General features: G+C 41.2%; 1 long non-coding RNA gene across 2 annotated transcripts in view; it reads left to right on the forward strand.

Annotated features, from left to right (window-relative positions):
- The first annotated feature begins 1,438 nt into the window (after nt 1–1,438).
- Nucleotides 1,439–21,355, forward strand: part of LOC134736786 (uncharacterized) — a 38,081-nt gene continuing 18,164 nt past the window's right edge. Inside the window, exons 1-4 of one of the 2 annotated variants that reach the window (XR_010121042.1) lie at nt 1,439–1,824; nt 5,983–6,095; nt 7,745–7,918; nt 14,758–14,789. This is a non-coding gene — a long non-coding RNA (uncharacterized lncRNA). Of the gene's footprint in view, nt 1,825–5,952; nt 6,096–7,744; nt 7,919–14,757; nt 14,790–21,355 lie in introns of those variants that run through there. The other variant, XR_010121041.1, reaches the window with a different exon arrangement.

Here is a 21,355-nt window from a genome sequence, read left to right on the forward strand (position 1 = left end):
TTTCACCACGTTGCCCAGTCTGGTCTCGAACTCCTGGGCTCAAGCAATCCTCCCTCCTCAGCCTCCCAAAGTGCTGGGATTACAAGTGTGAGCTACTGTGCCTGGCATGATTCTCATTTTTATTATAATAAAATTTTAAGATTGGATAAATAATATAGCCCAATTATTGGAGCCAGACTACATCTACTAAAATTAAATGAAATTTCACTTGTCTGAAATCATGACATACTTTGGAAGATATCTTTGTCATGGTATTAATTAAAATTACGGCTATTTGGCACTCACCAAAATCTGTGGAGCACCTTAAAGACATAGGCGGTATCCTCCAGAGCAGTCAAAACAGTTACAAGAAGAGGCTCTCGGGACAGCTTTGTCAGGAGAGACACGCTATACATATAAAGACATAAGGGAGACAGAAAAGAAACAGCCATTTTACACACAGGCCCCAAGCTGAAAGCTATAGGCTGGGTAATGCAGGCCCTGATTTTTGCAAATCACATGCTTTCCACATGGCATCTCTATATAGTGTGCTTTTGCTTTATAGAGTAGCAGCAAGATTTTCAGTTTTCTGTTTGTTTGTTTGTTTGTTTGAAGACAGGATCTTGCCCCACCGCCCAGGCTGGAGAGCAGTGATATGATCATTGCTTACTGCAGCATCGACCTCCTGGGCTCAAGTGATCCTCCCGCCTCAGCCACCCGAGTAGCTGGACTACAGGCATACACCACCTTATCCCGCTAATTTTTGTAATTTTTGTAGAGACAAGGTCTCACTATGTTGCCCAGGCTGGTCTTGAACTCCTGAGCTCAAGCGATCCTCCTGCTTCAGACTACCAAAGTGCTGGGATTACAGGCGTAAGCCACCATACCTGGCCAAGATATTTGTTTTCAAAGGATGGTTAATAGTTATAAGAAGAAAAATAGGGAAGGCTGGGGCACAGTGGCTCACATCTGTAACCTCAGCACTTGGGAGGCCGAGGCAGGAGGATCACCTGAGGTCAGGAGTTCGAGACCAGCCTGGCCACACGGTGAAACCCCGTGTCTTCTAAAAACACAAAAGTTAGCCAGGCATGGTGGCATATACCTCTAATCTCAGCAACTCAGGAGGCTGAGGCAGAATCACTTGAGCCGAAAGTTCCGCGGCTCACAGGTTCCAGACTCACCCCCAACTCCAGCCAATGGCAGCGTGAGTGCTTTCGCGTGTGCAGTGCAGCGGAAAACAAAAATTGCCACTGGTCAACCCAAGCGCATTTGAACTGTCTCCAAACTTCGTTTTGTACTTTTCAGGGGCGCACAAAGGATGGCGCCTCCTGGCTTTAATTACTGCTTTAGGTATAGTGGGTGTGTTGTATGCAGTAGGAAATCAGCGGGCTTCACCACGTCCCCTGCGGGGTCACCCCGTCCTCCACCGCACACCTGGCACTGGTCAGCGGCTGGTGGGGACACAGCGGAGATGGCGCGTGTGCTGAAAGCCGCGGCCGCCAACGCCTTAGGTGAATACCGGGCGCCAGCACAGGTCGCCGTGGGTCAGGGCATGTGGGAACGGAGGCCAGGGAGAGAAGGAGGCCTCAATGTGGCCAAAGCACCTTGATGATGCGCTCTGTCCCCTGGGGCGCATTCTGCGGCCACTGCCGGCACCTGCAGAGGGTACCTTCCAGAAACGCCTCAGCTTAGCGCGGGGATGGCCTTCTCGTGCATGAGTCCCACTGCCACCCGGGAGCTGTGCGCCCTGGGCGCAGCACCTTCCAGTTTGTGGGCTGGAGAGGCGGGGGGATCTTGCCCAGCGGGTCCCACAGGACAGGGACGGAAGTAAATGGAAGCCGGTAGGTAAGTGTTATTTTACCGCGCACCCATAAAGAGGCTGGGGAGAAACCAGAAATGAGAGCAAGTCTTGTTAAAAAAAAAAATAAAAATAAAAATTCAGCTGAACTGCAAGCATGACTAGCCTCCTGTTGGGACCACTCGAAGTTCAGTGTTGTAAGGAATACAGAAGGAGTTACTTATAAGTTTATTATCGCTCGCATAAAAGGAAAGATAAAGCATGTGGATTTAGAAACTTCCTTGATTTCTCTCTCCCTTCATTTTCTTTAATTCTCTAGATAAAATCAGTTATGACAGAAACTCGCGTTTTCTGTCTCTCACTTTCTTTTTATCCTTTTTTTTTTCTCTTTCTGCTTTTATGAGAGGCAAGTGTTTCCCTTAATCTGAGATTAAGTGCCAAGTGGTAAAGCCCCAGAGTTACTCCGGGACATTCGTGATAAATCCTTCTAGCACCAGAGCCCACGTTCTTAACCATGAGGCATACTCATTTCTTATATGATACACAAAATCGGAAGGTGAAAATATAAATAAAAAATGAATATTCGGGAAAAGGTATTTTTATATCTATATTTTTAGAACTGCACACTTTAATGATTGATGGTTTGGGAAGAGTATGACTTCCAACAGGCCATATACTTACTACAAGAACTGAATACAAATAAAGATGCATTTTTGTTTCGTAACTTACACATCTTGGCATAAAGTAAAGGAAAAATGAAAATGGTGTATTCTAAAGACTGGTTTTGATTTGTCCTATTAAGATAAATCAGTGGCTTTAACTACACTCACTTTGTTGTGCAACAGTCACCACCACCCCTCTCCTGAGCCTTTTCATCTCACCAAAACTGAAACTCTGTACCCATTACACAACACCTGCCCATTCTCCTCTGACCCAGCTCTTGGTAACCACTGTTCTACCTTCTCTGTGAATCTGACTACTCTAGGTACCTCATATAATGTGAAATCACATATTGTTTTTGTTTTCTGTGTTTGGCTTGTTTCACTTAGCATAATGCCTTCAAGGTTTATCCATATTGTAGCATGTGTCAGAATTTACTCTTTTTCTTTTGAAAATGAATTTCGCTTTTGTTGCCCAGGGTGGAGTGCAATGGCACGATCCCGGCTCATTGTAAACTCTGCCTCCCCGGTTCAAGTGATTCTCCTGCCTCAGCCTCCCAAGTAGCTGGGATTACAGGCATGCGCCACCATGCCTGGCTAATTTTGTATTTTTAGTAGAGACGGGGTTTCTCCATGGTCAGGCTGGTCTCGAACTCCCGACCTCAGGTGATCCGCCTGCCTCGGCCTCCCAAGGTGCTGGGATTACAGGCGTCAGCCACTGCACCCAGCCTACACTTCTTTTTTATTAACACTTCTGTTCTTAAGTATCTTATGTATTTATCCACACATGGTTGTACACTGTAGTTTATTCAGGCAAAACAACCTTTATTGGAATAATTGGAATAATCACAAATTATACATCACAGTATTCAAAATAATGCAATTCTGCTGCACCATTCTGAAATGGGAGGCAGAGAGACCTAAAACTGGATTTGTGAATTTCTACCAATTGAGGGCCAACCTGAAATAAAAATATCTTTAAAAAGTTAGCTTGATTGTCAGTAATGATTTCATAATTTATACATATATTAAAGCATACATTGTACACCTTAAAGATACATAATTTCTATAAGTCCTCATTCCTCAAGCTAGAAAAAAAGTTGCTACAAGTCAAAGGAGAAAATACAATAATTAAGAGTTCAATTCACAACAAACTTTTTGGGAACACATTTTTAATAATATAAAGCTCTGTCTCATTTTAACCCCTTTTTTCAGAGTTCTCCACCCAGTTTGCTTGGTCTACACAATTTCACCTTTGGATTTTTATTGTTGGATCATCTCTTTTTTTCTTTTTGAGGTAAAATTTATATAACAAAATTAACCCTTTAAAAATGTACAATTTAACAGCAATGATCACATTCACTGGGTTCATGGAACCATCACCTTTATCTGTTTCAAAACATTTTCACTGGACAAGTGCAGTGGCTCACACCTGTGGTCCCAGCACTTTGGGAGGCAAAGGCAGGAGGATTGCTTGAGGCCAGGAGTTCCCTGGGCAACATGGCGAAACCCTGTCTCTAAAAAATACAAAAATTAGCCAGGCATAGTGGCGCATGCCTGTAGTTCCAGCTACTCAGGAGGCTGAGGTGAGAGGACCACCTGAACCTGGGAGGTCAAGGTTGCAGTGAGCCATCATCCTGACACTGCACTCCAGCCTGGGTGACAGAGCAAGACTCCATCTCCAAAAAAAAAAAAAAAAAGGCATTTTGTGTGATCTTTTTTCTTGAAGACCAGGAAGAGTTTGTCTTTAAATGTCTCATTTTACTTCATGTGCCCTTAACTACACAATTGTCACTTACTCTTCACCTTTTTTATCCTAGTACGTGCATAGTTACATTGATGTATTTGCTTTTAGCCATAGCAAGTTTTGATGTGCATTCTTGTCAATGTTGTTTGGTTCAAAAATCTATAAAGGCTAATGATTTTACTAGCTTATGACTTAAGGTTTACTGTTTCAGGAGAATTTTCCCAAATAGTTGACTTAAGTTTATTTCAGCATAAATTTCTTACAACATACTTTTAAATATTATCTATTAGTTTATTCCATTGTTTTATTACTTTTTTCCTGGGACTCCAACTTTGTGAATAGTGCCTTTGCTTAACTTTGAGTTCTACCACTTTTCTGTGACCTCTTTTTCCCTCATGTCATTTTCATTCTCCAGGTTGTTTTTCTACCTTTCTTCAGTGCTAGTCATTATATTTTCATTTCAGTCTATTCTCTTTCGTGACCTTGTAGTTCTCTTTTTCTTTAGGAGATAACTTTGTCTTCCTTTCTTTCATTTCTCTTCTGGTTTTAATTAACTATATTTTCATTTCCTTATGTTTTTGCCCATTTTTGTTCTTATTTTTTAGATATCTGACTCAATTGGCTTTTCATATCCACAAATGCTTATTTGAATACATTTTATTCTACTTGAAGTGTCAGCTTAGAATTTTATCCTGATTCATAGTTATTTTATTTGGGGAGATTTGAATTAGTCAAAGTATATTGGATATAATTTTTTATACTAACCTCTAAAACATGGCGTTTTCTTCTCATTTTTTTGTGGCTTTCTTGCGAGTTTTCAAGATTCTCGGTGCAATGGCACCCTCTTCTGCCAGTATAGCGAATTCCAGCTATGTAGCAAATTTGTTCAGGGTTTGTGAGTGGTGTATGTCCTCTAGTTGGTTTTCTTTAGAATCTTAGGGTGTTAAAATGTCCCCCCACCTTTTTTTTTAAGACGGAGTCTTGCTCTGTCCCATTTTTTTTAGAAGAATTAAATCGTTTATTAATTACACATGATAATGTATGATACACAAGCTTCATTCCCATCTACAATTTTACCTGATACCATTATTTAATTTAGATATACTGCATAGGATGTGCCAACGACCATTTTTATAACCAACAATTTCATTATTTTACTTGGGTGATCCCTTTTAATGGTGAACTTCAGGTCATGACGTACCTATCAGTTCAACTACACCAAGATTTCTGAAGACAATGGTGTCTCCACCCAAGCAGATTGTAAATAGAATCTGGCAATCACCCTGGAGGAATTGTAACTTCACACTGTTGGGGAAATTTACCAAGATGGCTTCAAAGTAAACCAGCTTTACAAAGCACATTTGAAAAATAAGACACATTTATTCAGGGTCATGATCAGACTATTACATTTAGCAATCAACAGCATGGGTGCAAAAAAAATCTACATTAAAACCCTTTATTGGAATGTTTACACTTTCCCCAGAATAGAAACTAAAATAACCTGTTTTACAATTAGTTGAAAATACAGTCCTCGAGTTTTTTGCCCATACACATGAGTATTTGTCTAAAACATGTCTTAACATGTCTTAACATGGACATAAAACATGTCTTAACATGGACAGCTCAACCCAAAATCCTGAGTCAAAAGGTGAAAGTTACGAAGACTCTGGGAGGGAAACATGCAAAAATAGGTGCAAAATGCCTTTTCAGGTAGGTCAGTGGGGAAAACAAGGGCTTACGGAACAGGGCAGCTAATGGGCCCAGTGGATTAAAATGTTCACTTTGTTCCTGAAACCCAGACTGGCTGCTGTAAGTTGATCTGGTGCCTCGGTCACTCATGGCTTCTTTCTTCTCTGCCAGCTCTGTCTTCTCTACACTTCCTCTGGAGGAGGAGGCCTTGACACAATTACATGTGAGTTGATTTTTTTTTTTAACTTCTGAAATTCTATCTTAATTACTCAAGAGTTAGCTGATATGGGCTCCTTTTTAGAAAAGGGAAAATGGATTAGCATTTGATAAGCACCTACTGTTAGTTACTTCTAGACACTTTATCAATTCCTGTATTTAAGTCTTAGGGGAACTGTAAAAAGTAGTTAATTATTTCTGTTTTGAAGGTGAGGGAAAATTTAGAGATATTAAGTGCTCATGGTCACAAGATGTTAAGTTGTAATTAATAAGTAATTTGTGGGAAAATGTTTTGAGGATATTTAAATTTCTTTTTACCAAAATTTTAACCACTACCTATAGCATTCCTATAAAATGATTCCTATATAAGCCGGTTATTACAATGAAGACTGAAAAATGGTGACTTTTTTTTTTTTTTTTTTTTTTGAGACGGAGTCTCGCTCTGTCGCCCAGGCTGGAGTGCAGTGGCGCAATCTCGGCTCACTACAAGTTCCGCCTCCCGGGTTCACGCCATTCTCCTGCCTCAGCCTCTCCGAGTAGCTGGGACTACAGGCGCCCGCCACCACGCCCGGCTAATTTTTTTTTTTTGTATTTTTAGTAGAGACGGGGTTTCACCGTGGTCTCGATCTCCTGACCTCGTGATCCGCCCGCCTCAGCCTCCCAAAGTGCTGGGATTACAAGCGTGAGCCACCGCGCCCGGCTAGACTTTTAAAATACTATTCTTTCTACATTTGTAATCGGTTCTTCTATGAGTAAGAACTTTCCCTTCTACTTCATTTATTTATTTTTTATATTGGTAGGAACTCATGGATCTTTATTTTATTCAATAGTTTATGACATGTTACTATTATTATTGATTTTAATGCTGAAATTACCCAGATTTCTTCCATGGGAGCCCATTCAAATTGGCTTCTGTATCCTTTTGACATATACCTATTATTTATTTTTATTGTTTCCTTATTTTTTTAGCACAACAAGATATTTTAGGCTTATTTTGTTCTTTCCCTATCCCAGTCCTGGAATCTGCCATTTCGCCAAGAAGCTTTGATTCCTTTTTGTGGTGAATGGAATTGTTGAAACCAAATCTGGGTGTAGGTGTACACATTGCTACTAGGGTATCATTGCTCATAGACTCTCCCAGGGGACAAATCTGTACAAACATGCATACACACATACATCTGTATGCACACATGTCTATGTCTGTCTATAAAAACATTCATTCATACTGAGGCTAGTCTAGTACCATGGAGTTCATTCCTCGCCTTCCTGGCTGCCTGTGTTAGTCCTTTCTTCAAAATGAAGAACCTGGCTCCCATTATCCTAAATATATTTACTCTTTTGCTCAAACTTAGAATCCTAGTTTGTTTTTAACCCATATGCCTGGCCTATGGAAAGCAAACCTACTAACTATAATTTACTATTTGTGTATGATTCTTATCATATTTTTATTTATTTTTTATTCATTTAAAAAAATTTTTTTTGAGACGGAGTCTCGCTCTGTCGCCCGGGCTGGAGTGCAGTGGCGCGATCTCGGCTCCCTGCAAGCTCCGCCTCCCGGGTTCACGCCATTCTCCTGCCTCAGCCTCCCGAGTAGCTGGGACTACAGGCGCCTGCAACCACGCCCGGCTAATATTTTTTTTTTTGTATTTTTACTAGAGACGGGGTTTCACCGCGTTAGCCAGGATGGTCTCAATCTCCTGACCTCGTGATCCACCCGCCTTGGCCTCCCAAAGTGCTAGGATTACAGGCGTGAACCACGGTGCCCGGCCGATTCTTATCATCTTAAGATTGAAGGTTTATGGTCAAAATGCTAGTTGAGAAGTTACTGGGGTAAGTTATTTTCTTCTCCTTTGCTGTTTGTACGTAATTCATTTGAAATATAATTTTGTTGTTGTTGCTGTTTTTGAGACAGAATCTCGCTCTGTTACCCGGGCTGGAGTGCAGTGGCGCCATCTCAGCTCACTGCAGCCTATGCCTCTCGGATTCAAGTGCCCACCACCTCGCTCGGCTAATTTTTGTATTTTTAGTAGATACAGAGTTTCACCATGTTGGCCAGGCTGGTCTTGAACTCCTGACCTCAGGTGATCCACCTGCGTAGGCCTCCCAAAGTGGTAGAATTACAGGTGTGAGCCCCTGCACCTGGCCTGTAATATAGTTTTGTTCGTATTCTGGTTATGGGCTGGATTGTATCCCCCCAAAATTCATATGTTGAAGCCCTAAATGCTGGTACCTCAAAATGTGACTGTATTTGGAGACGGGTTTTTAATGAGGTAAGTAAATTAAAAGGAGGCTGGCAGGGTGGGCCCTAATCCAGTCTGACTAGTATCCTTATAAGAAGAAATTTGGACACACACACACACAGAGGGAAGACCATCTGCAAGCCAAGAAGAGACCCCTTGGGCCGGACGCGGTGGCTCACGCTTGTAATCCCAGCACTTTGGGAGGCCGAGGCGGGCGGATCACGAGGTCAGGAGATCGAGACCACGGTGAAACCCCGTCTCTACTAAAAATACAAAAAATTAGCCGGGCGTGGTGGCGGGCGCCTGTAGTCCCAGCTACTCGGAGAGGCTGAGGCAGGAGAATGGCGCGAACCCGGGAGGCGGAGCTTGCAGTGAGCCGAGATTGCGCCACTGCACTCCAGCCTGGGCGACAGAGCAAGACTGCGTCTCAAAAAAAAAAAAAAAAAAAAAGAAGAGACCCCTCAGAAGAAACCAAAGCTACCAACACCCTAGCTGGTACTCCCAGCTTCCAGAACTGTGACACAAAAAATGTCTGTTATTTAAGCTACCCAGGCTGTGGTGTTCTGTTATGGCAGCAATAGCCCAGGCCAACTAATACAATTCTATTTAGAAATTTCCCTCCGTTCTTCATGATATTTTTAATTATACGTGGCATTAATAAGAATCCACAATTCAGAATTATACAAAAATAATCCATATGGAATTATCATTCCCCCTTTCTCCTTCCATTTCTTCCTCATCCAATCCGCTCCTATAGGTAATTAGTCTCATTAGATTCAGTTTCTTTTTTTGCTTTTCCTTGCAAAAATTAGCTGATACATGTAAATTTTGTTATTGCTTCTTTGTTTCATACAAAAGGTAGCATACTGTATTTTTTTTGCATTTTACTTATTTCACCTAACTATATCCTGGAAATCACTACATATCAATTCAATGAAATTTTCTTTGCTTATTCATTTTTATAGTATCGTGGTTTGCATTGAGCATGATATTAGTTTGCTAGGGCTGCCATAATTAAGTACCACAAACTGGGTTGCTTAGCAGAAATTTATTCTCTCATAATTCTGGAGCTAGAAGTCTGAGACCAGGGTGTTAGCAGGGTTGGTTCCTTCTGAGGTCCTTCTGAGAGAGAATGTGTTCTGTGCCTCTGTCCTAGCTTCTGGTGGTTTGCTGACAGTACCATTCTTTGGGTTGTAGAAACACATCACTCCAGTCTTTGCCTTTATCTTCATGTGACATTTTTTTCTGTGTGCGTGGCTGTCTCTGTGCCCAGTTTTCCCCTTCTTATAAGGATACCGGTCATATTGAATCAGGGCTCTCCGTGATCACTTTGTCTTAACCATCTGTGAAGACCCTGTTTTCAAACAGGGTCACATTTACAGGTACTGAGTGTTAGGACTTCAACATCCTTTTGGAACACACAGTCTACCCATAACAAGTATGTACCATACCTTGTTCAACCACTCTATAGAACAGCATTTAGATTATTTTCAATATTCTGAAATTCTAAACACACTGCATGTTGTCCACATGCGTTTTCATATTATTCAATGTGTGCCTTTCTGCTTCTGTATCTTTCAGAAGTGTGTTTAAGTTTTCATCATATAGTTTTTGTGCATTTCTAATTAACCTTTTTCCTAAATTATTTTTTACTACTGTAATGGGATTTTTTTTGTAGTGTTATTTCTTCTAACTTATTAATTTCTGTTTGAAGACTATTGATTTTTGTTGGTTAACTTTATATCATTTTACCTTACTGAATTTATTGTTTGAGCTAGTTTTATCTTTTTATTGTTAGGGATTCTAGATATGCTGTCACATCACTTGCAAAAAGGAATTGCTTTATGTTATATTTTTCAATTCGTATATGCCTCTAATTGATTTCTCGAATCTGAGTTCATTTCCATGTTGATCTTGTATGCTCGTATTGCTGAAATCACTTATTAGTTGAAGGAATTATTTCAAAGGTCCTTTGGGATTTTCCCCATAGTTCCTTATATTACTTCCAAATAGGGACAGTTTTATATCTTCCTTTATAATCTATATGTTTTTTTCTTGACTTGCCATGCTTACTAGAAATTCCAGTACCATGTTGAATAATAATAGTGAAAAGTGGACATCCTTGTCTTTTCCTTATCTTAGGGGGAACACATACATTCTTTCTTTAAATATTATGTCACCTATAGGTTTGGGGTAGATGTTCCTTATCAAGTTGTGGAAGTTCTATGCTGTTGATAATTTTTGGAGAGTTTTTATCATGAATAAGTACTGAGTTTTATCAAATGCTTTTTCTACATCAATGAGTATGATCATGTGATTTTTCTTTTTTGACATGTTAGTATGGTTAATTACATTGATTTTTTTAAATATTGAACCAGCTTTGAATCTACGGAAGGAATCCCCCTTGGTCATGCCATTCGATTCTTTTACACAATGTTGAACAATATATATTTGCTTGCATTTTGCTAAGAGATTTTGCATCTAAATACAGAGAGATATTGGTCTGTAGTTTTGTGTGGTTTTTTTTTTCTGGTCTTTGCTTAATTTTGGTATTAAGGTTACTGGCCTCATTAAATGCATGGGAAGCAATCTCCTTTTCTGTTTCCAGGAAGGCATTGTGTAGAATTGGCGTCAGTTCTTTAAGCATTTGGTAGAGTTTGGCAGTAAATCTGTCTGTGACTGGAGATTTCCTTTTGGCAGTTTCTAAATTATGAATTTGATCTGCTTTTTTATTTATTTATTTTTTTAGATGGAGTCTGACTCTGTCACCCAGGCTGGAGTGCAGTGGCACAATTTCAGCTCACTGCAACCTCTGCCTCCCAGGTTCAAGCGATTCTCCTGCCTCAGCCTCCCCAGTAGCTGGGACTACAGGCATGCACCACCATGCCCAGCTAATTTTTGTATTTTTCGTAGAGATGGGGCTTCCCCATGTTGGCCAGGCGGGTCAAGAACTCCTGACCTCAAGTGATCCACCTGCCTCAGCCTCCTAAAGTGCTGGGATTACAAGCATGAGCCACCGCACCTGGCCTGATGTGTTTTTTAGAAACAGGGTCTTGCTCTGTAGCCTAGGCTGCAGTGCAGTGGTGTGATTATAGCTCACTGCAGCCTCAAAAGCCATGGCTCAAACGACCCTCTCACCTCAGCTTCTCAAAGTGCTGGGATTACAGGTGTGAGCCACTGTGCCTGGAAGTAGTGCTATTTAAATTGTTTATTTCCTAATAATAGATGTTTGTGGTTATTTGTGTTTTTTTGAGAAATTAGCCCATTTCATCTTACTTGTCAGGTTTATTATATCTGGGGAATTATTCATAATATTTCCTTAACATAATTTTTATATCGTCAGGATCTGTGATTATATCCCTTGGTGCATTCCTAATGTTCGTGATTTGTGTCTTCTCTCTTACTATTTCTATTCGTCATATTGGAGGCTTATCAATTTTACTGATCTTCTAAAAATGCTTTTTTTTCATTTTTCCCTATTTTTCTGTTTTCAATTTCATGATCTCATTTGTATTATTTTTTGCTTGCTTCGGTTTTATTTTTCTTTTTATTTTCTGTATGTGAAAGCTTAAAGATTGATTTGAAATGTTTTCTAATATAAGCATTTAGTGCTATAAATTTCCCTCACAGCTCCTGTGTATTGGTGTACCACACATTTTTATATGCTGTATTTTCATTTGGTTCTGGGTAGATATTTTTGTTATTCTTTGTTTGTTTGTTTCTATTTCCCATGAGATGAGACTTCTTTGGCCCATGGATTATTTAGAAGGGAGTTGTTTAGTTTCTAAGTGTTTGGAAATTTTCCTGTTACCTTTTTCCTGTTGATTTCTCATTTGATTCTATTTTGGTTAGAAAGCACACTCTGTATGATTTCAGTTTTTTTAATGTCACAAGACATAATCCCAAAAGTCCCTGTAGACTTATCTCTTCTGTTTTTGTCTCCCTTCTCTCTGCTGGTCAGGGTAGTTTCTGTTTTCAGGTTTGTCGGTTCTCTCTCTCTCCTTTCCATTCTGTTGTAGAGCCTGTCTACTGAGCTATTTATTTCAATTCTTTCATTTTGTTTTGAAATTTTATTTGAGATGGAATCTCACTCTGTCACCCAGGCTGGAGTGCAGTGGCATGATCTCCTCTCACTGCAACCTCCACCTCCCAGACTCAAGTGATTCTCCTGCCTCAGCCCCCCGAGTAGTTGGGATTGTAGGCGCCTGCCACCACACCTGGCTAATTTTTATATTTTTAGTAGAGACAAAGCTTCATCATGTTGGCCAGGCTGGTCCCAAACTCCTGATCTGCCCACTTTAGCCTCTCAAAGTGCTGGGATTACAGGTGCAATTATTTCATGTTTTTATTCTTTTTTTTTGTTGTTGTGTTTTTTTTTAGACGGAGTCTTGCACTGTCGCCCAGGCTGGAGTGCAGTGGTGTGGTCTCGGCTCACTGCAAGTTCCACCTCCTGGGTTCACGCCATTCTCCTGCCTCAGCCTCCCAAGCAGCTGGGACTACAGGTGCCCGCCACCATGCCTGGCTAATTTTTTTGTATTTTTAGTAGAGACGGGGTTTCACCATGTTAGCCAAGATGGTCTCGATCTCCTGGTCTTGTGATTCGCCCGCCTCGGCCTCCCAAAGTGCTGGGATTACAGGCGTGAGCCACCGCGCCCGGCCAGGATACTTCTTTTGCCTGGTGGACAGCAGGTAAAAGTTGCCTGACCCTTGACCAGGGGGTCCCTCTCACTGGAAACTTGTTTATACTGGCAGATGCCCTTGCTGGACACAAGTCCACTTTATTTCTGCCTAACCATCGCTCTGGTGTTGGGAGCCCCACATTTTCTTCTCCCCAACCTTGTGGGAAAAACACGGCCCAGAGCAACCCCTGGTTTTTCAGATAGAAGATGCAAATTCAATACACCACCACAATACAAAACAAGTTCAAAAATTGTTACTTACAGATCCTGGGCAAGGAGTGGGCAGTGTGTTGGGATGACAGCCCTTCTGTTCCTGGACCAAACTAAGGGTTGGTCTATTTCTCGCAGCCCAATAACAAGACGCAGATGAACTGGGGAGGAAGGAAGTTTTCATTTCTGTAGCTAGTTACAGGGAGAAGGTCTGGAAATTATCACCAGGCAAACTCAAAATTACAAAGTTTTTCAGAGCTTATGTACCTTCTAAGCTGTATGTGTACATGTAAGTGTGCATACGTCTAAATACGTAAGTGATTAACTTCTTTTAATCTATAACTAAGGTCTGAGTCCTAAAGACCTTCTTCTGGAGCCTCAGTAAATTTGGTTAATCTAAATGGGTCTAGGTGCTGGGATGATTACCCTTATCTTGTCTCCTGCCAAATCACGGAGGTTTAGGGAGTTCCTTCCTTCCTCCAGTAAACTTCTGGGGATGCCTGAGGAGTTTCTTCAGACCCCCAGTAAAGCGTGTTTAATCCTAAATGGGTCCGGTTAAGAATGCCTTCGTTATTTTGCCATGCTTTAAGGCCCAGGAAAGGCCTAGGCAAAACTCTTGATGGGCTTTTGTTATATTCCAGCCTTTGTGTAAGGGCACTGGCTCTTTTTAGCTTTTAATATTTGACCTAACCACTGAGACAGTATTGAAAGAGTCGTGATAGAGGCCTGCGTTAGTGAAACCTGGCCTGCCACACTCTGTCTCATAGCAACTCCAGGCAGGAAGGAAGAGTCAGGCAGAGAGAAAAGAGTGCACGACAACTAGCAATATGTGTAAGGAAGTGAGATGTGGGTCTCTTTCAGTTTACAGGAAAATGCTGAATGGTCCATTTAAAAGAAAGATGAGAAAGCAGGGAGCCCAGTGTGCTAGGAGGGAGAGATGCTTCTAAGTTCCAGTCCCTGGCTACCAGCTTGAGCCGTTTGGTAGAATGGAAACTGTGTCAAGAGTGATTGAACCCTACTTCTGCAATGAGAAAGTTAAACTTATGATGTTCAAAATTGATGCCGAGGAGCATAAAATGTTAACATTTACTATAAAATGGCACCAGAGTTTCAATAGAGATCGCATTGAATTGGGGTATGAAAATATTAACAATATTAATTATTCCAATCTATGAGCAAGAACTATCTTTCCTTTTGTTTGTGTTGTCTTCAATTTATTTCATCAATATTTTATATATCTTAGTGTACAGATCTTTCATTTCCTTGGTTAAATTTATTCCTGAGTACTTTATTATTTTTGATGCTGTTGGGATTGTTTTCTTAATGTTTTTAAATAGCTCATTGTTATTATATGGAAACATAAATGTTGTATGATAAGTATCCCGCATAATTTACTTAATTTGTTTATTAGTTTAAAAAGTTTTTTATAGTCATTAGAGTTCTCTGTACATAAGACTACATCATCTGCAGAAAAAATTGTACTTCTTACTTTGTAATTTAGATGTGTTTTACCTCTTTTTTTCTTGCCTAATCTCTCTAGTATGACTTCTAGTATCCTGTTGAACAGAAGAGGTGAGAGTTGGCATCCTTGTCTTGTTTTCAATCTCAGAGGAAAATTTTTCAGCCTTTCGTCATTGAATATGTTAGATGTGGTTTGCCATATAGAGTTTTTATTATGCTGAGGTACATTACTTCTATACTATACCTTTCTTGGTCCATTCTGTGCTGCAATAACAAAATACCTGAGACCAGGTAATTAGCAAAGAACAGAAATTTATTTCTCGTAGCTCCTGAGGCTGAAAATTTCAAGATCAAACACTAGCAGGTTTGGCTATCTTGGGAGCGCTCATTATCTGCTTCCAAGATGTCGGATTAAATCCTGTATTCTCTGGAGGAGAGGAACACTGCGACCTCACATTGCAGAAGAGAAGGAAAAGTGAAAAGGGACAAACGCTCTCTATCAAGCTCTTGATAATGGCATTAATCCATTCATGAGGGTGGATCCTTATGACCTAAATACCTCCCCAAAGGCCCCACCTTCCAACACTGTTGCTGTGAGGATTAAATTTCTAACACATTAGTTTTGGAACACATATTCACACCATAGCATTTTACCCCTGGCACCCAAATTTCATGTTCTTCTCACATGCAAAATGCAATCATCCCATCCTAATATTCCCCCAAACTGTTAAAACTCATTCCAGTATCAACTTTAAAGTCTAAGTCCAAAGTCTCGTCTAAACCAGAGATGGGTAAGACTTAAGGGACAATTCATTCTGAGATAAATTTCTCAGCTGGAAGTCTATGAAATCAAACAAATTATGTGCTTTCAAAATACAATGGTGGCACAGGCATAGGTCAAATATTTCCTTTCCAAAAGAGAGAAATAAACAAGAAGAAAGGAGGAATAGGTCCTAAGTAAGTCCAAAACCTGGCAGGGCAGGGCAAATAACATTAAAACATAAGGCTGGCCGGGCGCGGTGGCTCATGCCTGTAATTCCGGCACTTTGGGAGGTCAGGGTGGATGGATCACCTGAAGTCAGGAGTTTGAGACCAGCCTGGTCAACACGGTGAAACCCTATCTCTACTAAAAACACAAAAATTAGCTGGGCATGGTGGTGTGCACCTGTAATCCCAGCTACTCAGGAGGCTGAAGCAGGAGAATCACTTGAACCTGGGAGGCAAAGGTTGCAGTGAACCAAAATCACACCAAACCATCCCAGCCTGGGCGACAAGAGTGAAACGTTGCCTCAGAAAAAAAAAAAAGGAGAAGAAGAAGCATGGTGCCAGCATCTGCTCAGTTTCTGGTGAGGCCTCAGGGAGCTTTTACTCATAACAAAAGGTGAAGTAGGAGCAGGCATATCACATAGTGAGAGCAGAAGCAAGAGAAAGATGGACGATATCCCAGACTCTTTAAAACAACCAGATCTCACATAAACTCAGAGTGAGAACTCATTCATTACCACAAGGAGGGCACTAAGCCATTCAGGAGGGATCCACCCCCAAGACCCAAACACCTCCCACTAGGTCCACCTCCAACATTGGAGGTTACATTTCAACACGAGATTTGGATGAAACACACATCCAAACTATATCATCAGTTCTAGTGATGGTAGTTTTTCAACATTTTTGTTTTGGAAAATCTCTCTTCTTCATTTCTGAAGAACATCTTTGTCAAGTAAACATTCTTAGTTGGCCATTGTTTTTTTTTCTTTTAGCACTTTAAACATATCATCCCACTCTCTCGGACTGCAGTGTTTTACTGAGAAGTCTGCTGATAGCCTAAGAGCAGGCTACTTCTCTTTTGCTGCTTTCAAAATTCTTTATTTTTCCTGATTTTTTATGGCTTCTTGAATGAGTTTCTTCTCTTGTAATGAGTTTCTTCTCTTGCTGCTTTCAAAATTTGTTTGTTCTCTTATAAATTCTATGGGTTTTTTTTTGTTGTTTGTTTGTTTGTTTGTTTTTGAGACGGAGTCTCGCTCTGTCACCCAGGCTGGAGTGCAGTGGCATGATCTCGGCTCACTGCAAGCTCCGCCTCCCAGGTTCACGCCATTCTCCTGCCTCAGCCTCCCGAGTAGCTGGGACTACAGGTGCCCACCACTACGCCTGGCTAATTTTTTTGTTTTTGTTTTTGTATTTTAGTAGAGATAGGGTTTCACCGTGTTAGCCACGATGGTCTCGATCTCCTGACCTCGTGATCCGCCCACCTCGGACTCTCAAAGTGCTGGGATTATAGGCATGAGCCACTGTGCCCAGCTCTACGTCTTTTTGACCTTCTCATTTTGTTCATGTATTGTTTGCCTGATAATTGTTGCGATTTTTATCTGTACCTTCTTGTGGATTAATAAGCTTCCTTCAAACAATTATTTTGAATTATTTGTCTGTCCATTTGTAGATCACCATTTTATTGTGCTTGGTTACTGGAAAATTATTATGTTTCTTTGATAGTGTCATATTTCCTTAAATTTTCCTGTTTCTTCTGGCCTAGAGTTGATGTCTTCACATTTCATAGTGCAGTCACTACCTCTAGGTTTTGAGGACTGGTTTCAGTGGGGAGAGACTTATACTTACAGAAGATGTGAGTGCACCAGCTGTGTGGGGTGTGTTAGTTCTCATTCCAGTGAGGGCACAGGTGCATAGCTTCTATGCAGCTGATAAGCTGAGTTCAGCATCAGTAAAGATTGCAAATGTCCTTAATGGCTGAGGCTGCAGATATCCATAGTGGCAGCAAGAATTGTTGGGATATTCAGTGGCAAGTGATTCTGGAGTCCTCCTAAACTCTTTTTTTCCCATGATGGAAGCATGGCCAAGGGTATGTCTCTTGGTACTGGGCCTGGCTTGCAAGCACACTTGCAACAGTGGTGGTACTGATGTCTGATGCATATTACCCTTGGATCAGCCACAGAGGTGGGACCTGAAGCATTGACATGGATGGAAGACTTTGACTCCAGGATTCTGGGCAGTGTTGACACCAGTGCTTGGGGCACAGGCACTCAGCTGCAGCATTGGTATTGGTGTGACAGGAGTGGGTACCATGTAGCAGGCAGGGAGCTGGGTTTGAAACTCGGGCATGTACAGAGTTGCAGTGACTCTGGGGTCTGGAATGTGGGCTAGCCATCCAGGGTGGTAACTCCAGTGGTTGATGCACAGATACACATAGAATGGTTGCAGAGAGTGAGGTCTGGGGTGCAGGCATGCACAAATTGAATGCAGCGCAAGGGTACAGGGCATGCATGGGTTTGGGTGGGGTGACAGCCCCATTTCTGTGGCAGCACAACAGTTGCTCCTTCTTTGTAGGGGGATACAGCAGTGTTTTACGCTCCAGGGTTCCTGTGGCAGCAATGGCTGTTGGTTTAGCTCGGTAGCAAAAGTGCCTGGAATTCTCTGTGGAGCAGGCCACTGGGGTTTGTGCTAATAAACTCTAGGGAATCCTCTGTGTGAAAGATTCAGGGAGTCTTCAGCTGCCACTGGGCTGTTAAGATCTTCAGTAGAAAAGGCTGCCAGATTCTTCATAGGGCAGGCCACTCAGGATCAAGGTGGTACCCACTGCCTGTCTGATGTTGATAGCCTTCCTGTTCTTGTCCTAGCTGTCTCCAGACAGCTCAAGTTTGTCGACCTCTCCAATAATATTTTGTACGCAGTTATTTTCCTTTTATTGTTACATGTATGGCTGCCCATTCTTAAATGGACTTTTGAGCCCTCCCAGGGCTCTGTTTATTTGCGGATAGTTGTCTGATTTTTATTTTTGCAGGGGAAAAGGCTGATGTTTCTCACTCAGTCATCTGGCTGATGTCCTGCAAAACCACAGAAGTTCGTTTTTTGTTTGTTTGTTGTTTGTTTGTTTGAGACAAGGTCTCTCTTTGTTACCTGGGCTGGAGTGCAGTGGTGCAATCACGGCTCACTGCAGCCTCAAACTCCTCAGCTCAAGCGATCCTCCCACCTCAGCCTCCCGAGTAGCTGGGACTGCAGGTGTGCACTACCATGCCTGAGGATTTCAATTTTAATTTTTGCAGAAACGGAGTCTCACTTTGTTGCCCAGGCTGGTTTCAAACTCCTGGCTTTAAGTGATCCTCCCATCTTGGCCTCCCAAAGTGTTGCAGTTACAGGCACGAGCCATCATGCCTGGCACACAAAAGTTTTTAACTCGAAATTTTCATTAACAAATCAAAATATTGGCCGGGCACAGTGGCTCACGCCTGTATTCTCAGCACTTTGGGAGGCCGAGGCGGGTGGTTCACTTGAGGTCAGGAGTTCCAGTCAAGCCTGGCCAACGGGGTGAAACCCCGTCTCCACTAAAATACAAAAATTAGCCAGGTGCGGTGGCGGGTGCCTGTAACCCCAGCTACCTAGGAGGCTGACGCATGAGAAATGCTTGAACCTGGGCAGTGGAGGTTGCAGTGAGCCAAGATTGCACCACTGCACTCCAGCCTGGGCAAAAGAGTGAGACTCCCTCTCAAAAAAAAAAAGAAAAAAGAAAAATGAAACAAACAAGAAAAAACAAATAAAAATATTTATTAAAATTTTTATTTTTTTCTTTGAAATGTTAGTAATATAGAAATATGCATATTGAGATTTAAATGTCAAATGTAAGAATAATTTTCTAGTTATTATTTGTTATTGATTTCTTAAAATCTCAGACTATCATTGGAGAATATATTCTGGATGATGTCAAGTCTTTGAAATTACTGAGATCGGTTTCAAGCTCAGCATGCTGCCAATGTGTACTTGAGAACAGTGTGCCGTCTAGATCGGGGGCCTGGTGTTTTACATACATCAGTTAACTCAAGTTCACTGATCATGTTGGTCAAACTTTCCAAGGCTTGCTGATTTTTAGAAATTATTCAATCATTTGCTTATAGGGACACCTAGTGGTTCAAAATACTAATAAGTTAACCCAAGTTATTACACACTGGATATTCAATGAAGATCAATTAGACAGTTTGGTTATTGGTGAATGATTTTTCTCCCTTTTGAAAAATAATAGCCACAAATATTTTGATGAGGAAAGGGGACAGAAAATGCACTAGGGCATATTTTACAAGTATTTTAACCTCTTATTTTAACAAGAATCTCCCAGGAGGCACAATATGGATTAATTCTGTTGATTCTTACTCTGTGGCCTTTCCAGTGCATGCTTCCATGCAACACAGTTTCCAGATTCTATCTGCCAATATCTTTCTTACTCGGCACCTGAAGGAGGTATCATGGCTCAAATGTATGTGTGTGTGTGTGTGTGTGTGTGTGTGCGTGTGCGTTCTTTATCCCTGTCTTTCTCTCTCTTGGTAACTCTGTCTCTAGCTTGCCATACATATATTAAGTTCAAACATTGTGTTTAGTCTATATGGTTTCCTTAAGAAAGTAGAAAGCAATTTTGTTAAAAAAAAAGAAGAATTTCACCTACTTTTTTTTCATTGCAGAAACACATCACCCAGTTACCCATTTTTCCCCTCACAAATGTTTAATACACATTTTCTGTTGAAGTATAACATATATACAAACATTTATTCTCAAATAGTAAGTACACAGCTTTATAAATACTTACAAATTGAATACACAAATGCAATCATATCATATTTAATGAATTATAATTAACATAATTATCATAATTAACAGCCCAAAGAAGTCCCCTTCCAATCACTAAAATTGTTACCTACTTTTATATTGGTTTCTAACAGTATAGACTGATCTGGACTCTTTTTTTTTTGAGATGGAGTCTCGCTGTGTCGCCAGGCTGGAGTGCAATGGCGAGATCTCATCCCACTGCAATTTCCTCCTCCAGGGTTCAAGCGATTCCCCTTCCTCAGCCTCCCGAGTAGCTGGGACTGCAGGCATGTGCCACCACGCCCAGCTAATTTTTTGTATTTTAGTAGAGACAGAGTTTCACCATGTTGGCCAGGATAGTCTTGATCTCCTGACTTCGTGATCCACCCGTGTTGGCCCCCCAAAGTGCTGGGATTACAGGCCTGAGCCGCTGTGCCCAGCTGATTATTTTTAACTATATAACTATGTAGTCATAAATTATGTGGGTTTGTTTCTGTATCCAGCTTCTTTTACTTATTCTTAAATCTGTGAGATACACAGTTATGTTTTTTCATGGAGATGTAGTTTATTCATTCTCATTGTTGTATGCTTGACATTTATGTATACATAAAAAAATTTTAAACATTATACTAAATGTTGATGAACATTTAGTTTTTCTCCAGTTTGGGACCATTAAAATAGTGCTTTATGAATATCCTAGTACATGGTGGAGGTGGTGTCTAGCAGAATCATTCCATTATTTTGATTACATGACTAGAGGAAGTGCTGTGTCATAAGTTTAAAAAATTCTGAGGTTGAGTGCAGTGGCTCACGCCTGTAATCCCAGCACTTTGGGAGGCCGAGGTGGGCAGATCACGAGGTCAGGAGATCGAGACCATCCTGGCTAACAGCGTGAAACCCCGTCTCTACTAAAAATACAAAAAAAAAAAAAATTAGGCGGGCGTGGTAGCGGGCACTGTAGTCCCAGCTACTCGGGAGGCTGAGGCAGGAGAATGGCGTGAACTCGGGAGGCGGAGCTTGCAGTGAGCCGAGATCGTGCCACTGCACTCTAGCCTGGGTAACAGAGCAGACTCCTTCTCAAAAAAGAAAAAAAAAAA

Source organism: Symphalangus syndactylus, chromosome 5, assembly GCF_028878055.3.
Source record: "Symphalangus syndactylus isolate Jambi chromosome 5, NHGRI_mSymSyn1-v2.1_pri, whole genome shotgun sequence".
In the NCBI taxonomy this organism is placed as follows: domain Eukaryota; kingdom Metazoa; phylum Chordata; class Mammalia; order Primates; family Hylobatidae; genus Symphalangus; species Symphalangus syndactylus.